This window comes from Morone saxatilis, unplaced genomic scaffold, assembly GCF_004916995.1.
Source record: "Morone saxatilis isolate NCDOM2014 unplaced genomic scaffold, NCSU_SB_2.0 Contig2, whole genome shotgun sequence".
Taxonomy (NCBI): Eukaryota; Metazoa; Chordata; class Actinopteri; family Moronidae; genus Morone; species Morone saxatilis.
In genome coordinates, this window is record NW_023339762.1 from 5759753 (window position 1) to 5765118 (window position 5366).

Consider the following 5366-nt stretch of genomic DNA (forward strand, 5'->3'; position numbering starts at 1 on the left):
AAGCCACAGTAGATCAAGGAGAAGCCTTTGAGAATAAGCCTAGCTTAGCGCAAAGACTGGAAGCAGTGGGAAACTGCTAGCCTAGCTCCAGCAAAAAGAAAAAATGATTGTGTCAAACTGACTTCTGCAGCAACATTTCCTCAAAAAAATTCAGATATGGGAGAATTTACTGTTTTTAAACCAGTTAGCTGCCTCCTAACTTAGACATTGAACAGCCTTTTGTTTTTGTTCATCCCTTCTAACCCGACACTCCATAATAACAGAGATAAATGTGTTAAGTCTCGCTCGTTCTGATTTATTTCAGCAGTTAATCTTCAAACACAACACGCTCTGATGATGACTGAACCTCAGCCACCAGCAGCCTCCTGGATGCTATGACACTAACAACGCTAATAACAACCCAATGAGAAAAAAACATACTGAGACGAGTTAAGAGGTCAAAGATCAGCTGTCTCCGGCCTGGTGAGAAATGTCTTGAACCACACCTCCACACACACACACACACAAACACACATTAAATCAGAGACTGGTTAAGGGAAGCAGACATAAATTCTAAGCTGCTTTCAAATATATTCATATATTTAATATTCATGAGAGTCACACATCATTGTCTGCTTACTCTGACAGGGGGGCGGGGGGTGAATTGGAGGCTGGGGGGGTTGTCTCATTCACAACAAAGAGACACAAAGGAGGGGACACCTGTTACAATCAGGACTGAGGCTGCCTCTGTGTTTTGACTGAAATTTTAATCATTTCAGGACTGAAATTCAAATAAAGTGTGGACTGGTAAAACTAGACTTTTAAAATACAATATATTTATGGAGTTTTTAGGACATTATTTTATTCGAATGTTTGCATGTCTTAGCCCAAGTTTTGTATACTCCCCCCTCCTGCTCCTTATTCAGACAGATTTTATGTTTTTAAAAAAGTAGCTAATTATTTCTAAAAGCTTGTTTTACGTGGTTCACCCCCCTCTACCAAAGAAAGCCATGATATGTACCCAGAATTAATAACATTTTATTTAATTGATAGAAAATGTATAAATTCAACATTGTCCATTATTGTTGTATAGCCTTATTTATTTTATTCCTCACCAAATGTTATTTTTTGTTATTAATACATTTTTAATGCATAAAGTGTTAACATTAATAAACTTAATAATTAAATATGCTGTGTCCTTGAGTCAACTGACCCCTCCTTAATCGGATGGATGACTCCAGTCACATGACTCTCAGGAGTAGCATGGCAGACATTATACCTGCTAAGCATCAGCGTGTCAGCCTTGTCATTGTGAGAATGTTAGCATGCTGACTGTAGAGTCTTGGTCATTTCTTCTTGTCTGCCATACGTTTCATTTATTTGATCTTCTCGGCATGGAGGGAACTATTTTTTTATTAATTAGGAAACCTGTTTCAATTCCTAGCCGCTTCAGCTCAGTGTCGTTTCACTGTAGTACAAAACTTAAATCATCCACAACTGGTCATGCCCATAAACTCGGTCCAAATACAGCAATGAATTACTGTCCAGATCTGGTAGCCACATGTGGCCCATGACATAGCCATATCTTAGCCAACTGGCCTTATTCTGGCCCTATGTCAGATCAGACTTGTTTTAGCCCTCTTTTTTTGTTTGTTTGTTTGGTTGGTTGGTTGGTTTGAGCTGTTCTATGGACAGGTTGGATCCAAGTCTTCCAGAGAGCCAACCGAACCAACTCTCTTATCTTTCAGTACGGACAGTGCCTTGAGTGCAACTTCCCTATCAATCATCTTCATATTGGTGAACTGACAAGAAAAAATAAAGGGTAAGTTGTCACTAAAATATGTTTCTTAGAGTCATTAATGTTCTCACTGCCAACTGTGATATGAAGAGGTGCAGTGATCTCACTGAGTGAAAGGTTGGACTCTTTATAGCCAGACCTTCAGTAACACAGGTGGTTTCACATGCTGTCCACTCTATTCACGTTGAAGATAACATATTTGAAGATAACAGTTTATGAGGTGGAAAAAGAAAAGTACAAACAAGACAAACCCATTGTAAATATATACTGAAGCAGACACAGAGAAAGTAATTTTTTCTAAATGTCATTTTCAGTGCTGTGAGAGGCACAATATAAATGACATTCACCACTGTGTCGTGGTTAAGGCAGAAATATAAAAGCGAGTTGATCTGAAAAAAGTGGGACAGTCTGCGTATTGAGTACTTTACTTTTACTTAAGTAAAATGATTATAGTATATTATTTTTACACTGGTGTTTGCAACTTTTACCTCTGGTCTTTATTATCCACCTAACCACGCCACAATCCTGCAGTAATGACCTACACTCCTGTCCTACTTCCTGTCCTGTCCAGCAGGGGCAGTACGGGAAACATGTCTCTTTGCTTTGGGGTAGAAGTCAGCAGGTTCATCTGGCTCTGTGAACTCCTGCTTTTGTCTTTCCCTCCCTCTGTCTCTTTCTTTTCTTTTCTTCTTCTTTTTTTCACGTTTCTCTCCATTCCTTTCTTTATGCACTTCACTGGATTCCAGTTTTAAGAAAACACTCTCTATCACACTGAGATTCAAGTAATATAAAAATACAATACAAAAATGTAACCCTATTAGCATCATACATTGCTTTGTCAGAAGAGGGACAAATGAAGGAGGAGAGGTGAGGGAGGAGGCAGGAAAGAGAAATGTGTGATGTTTTGGATCTGGATCTTGGTCCCCCTTTGTATGTATGTTTCTTTTCCTCTATCTGAGTCAATGGTGTGCTTGAGTTTTGCCTCTTGTAATTTAATGTATTCTGTTGGGCGGTATAAATAAAACTCACATGTCATTTTACACTGATGAATTATAACGACTGCAAACTGTGGAAGTGTGCGTGTGTGTATGTGTGTGTTTCTCTTTAAGACCAGTGAGAGGACACGATGATGCTGAAGCAGCAGAGAGGTAAACCAAGGACACACTGACACCGAGTCCAAATTCACATGCACACGCAAATATACCGCACACTGCAGCAGACAGAGGAGGTTCAGGGAGAAGGAAAGGAAAGGAAGAAAGGGGAGAGAGTGAATGATATATAGTGGGGGGAAAGATGGAAAAGAGAAATAACTGTCACCTTGTAGTTTCCCGTTGGGATTAATGAAGTAGTCTATGATTTAACAGGCAGGCTGGATCCATGTTAACCTGCATCATGCTAACGTCACATATACTATATGAATGGGGTGACTTAGATTTTTTGATTCTTTGACTCTCTCGTCATTAAAATAAATATGAAGCTACAGCCAGCAACCGGTTAGTTTAGCTTAGCACAAAGACTGAAACAGGCATGGATGTATGGAAGGAGCAGTGTGTGGAATTTAGTGGCATCTAGCAGTGTAGTTGCAGATTGCAACTCCCTCGCTTCACTCCCTTCCAAGGGCGATGGAGAAACCAGGAAATGTGAAAAATGTGAACAACCCTATCTGGAGTCAGTGTTTGGGTTGTTCTGGGCTACTGCAGAAACATGGCAGCTCTCTGTAGATAAATACCTCATTCTAAGGTAACAAAAACACAAAGATTCTTATTTTCAGATAATTATACACTAATGAAACATACCTATGAATATTATATTAAATTTCTGCCAATAGATCTTCCAAATGTTACACACCTGACCTTTAAAGTAAGAAGAGCTGGATGTCTCAAACACACAGTGATGACTCCAGGAAGGCTCACCTGGCTGAAAAAGATATATTAACACATATTATAACCTGTAAAACCTCATTGTGGTGTTTTTACATTTTTTGTACAGATTAAACCAACAAGATATTAAATGTTAATTACTGTGCTGGTAGCAAATAATTTCCCAAAATGTCAATGTCTATAAGATTTTGCCACCTCTGCAACACAGACAAACACAAACAGCAGAGTTTTTAATCAGCAAACACATTTTGTAAGTAAACTGTGAACGTCAATATTTAGCATGAGTAGACTCAGACTGTGTTTCGGCTGTTCAAAGTTTAACAAGGACACTCTTTTTACTGCTGTGAGCGATGGTCATTCCCAACACAGACAGAGACACACAAACACACACCACTGAGCCTCCTTAATGCCACATTTGTGTAAAGAAGACCAACTTGCTGCCTCACTCCGCAGTCTATAAATAGGCTCTTTTTCCCCGCTGAGAGACGACCATTTACGGAGTGAAAATCTGAACTCTGTTGGTGATTAGGACACAGCACTTGTCTTTGTGTTGGAAGCTGAAAAGAGGAGACATTGGTGGGGGGTGGGTTGTATCTCCTGATGGATGAGCCTCTTTAATTCTAATACACCTATGTACAGAGCTGAGAAAATCACCCCTCACATACATAAAATGTTACATAAAACGTTTATAGTTTAATATAAAACTTTTATTGTTTAATATAAAACGTAATGGTTTTAAAAAGAGAGTCAGATGAAAGATCTGCAGACATCAAAGAATCTAATGAAGTATAAAAGCACACTTTCAAGACCAAATAAAAGAAACTGAAGATTGGATTTTTGGAAAATCCCACTGGAATGTTTTAGGTGATTTTTCTCTGCCTGTCTGTGTCAAAGGTCCGCTTTTATAAAAGCAGCTTTGTAGAGGTCAAAAGTTAAGCTGTGTCATCACCTCAATGGTGAGCTCAGTTCCAGGCTTTATTGGATGACTTCCTACTAACAAATTGGCGCACTTAACACTGAGTGAACACACACACACACACGTCCTTTCCTTCAGTTGGAATTTATTAAAAGGGAAATAAATAGACGCTAAAAAGACACTATAAAACCAAATCCTTGTTGTGAATTGTTGTGTTTTTGTTGCCTTAGAGTGAGCTATTTTTATCTACAGAGGGAGCAGGTCCTTTGGAGTCTGCCATGTTGAACCACTATTAAAACTTTCACTATATCCTGAGAGTGGTACACGAAACAGATAATCTGTATAAAAATCAAGTTCTCCAGCTCCTCCTAGTGCTCCTAATGGCATTTGCAAGAATTCACCGTGCCTGAACAAAAACAACCAATCAGAGTCGAGGAAGATAGCTGATTGTTGAATCCTATTCCCAGGTAGCCAAATGCCAACACTTTGGGCCCCAAAGGGAACGAGAGTCAGCAATCAACAATCTTGAAGCCACCAACCCAAAGTGAAGAAGACACCCACTGTAGCTTCAAATTGTTAATAATTGGATTTGTTTATTTCAAATTAATGTTTACATTTTTACTTGATTTGTTGATAATTTGTATTCAAATTATGATGTCCTTAAAGGGTTTGGTATTTTAAGGGGTAAATGAAGGAATGATCAGTGATATTTTAATGGGTTCTTGTTTCATAGTGACAGCAGCACTGTGAGAGGTCAAGCTGGACTGAAAGCCTGAGATGTCAGGGTGACCTT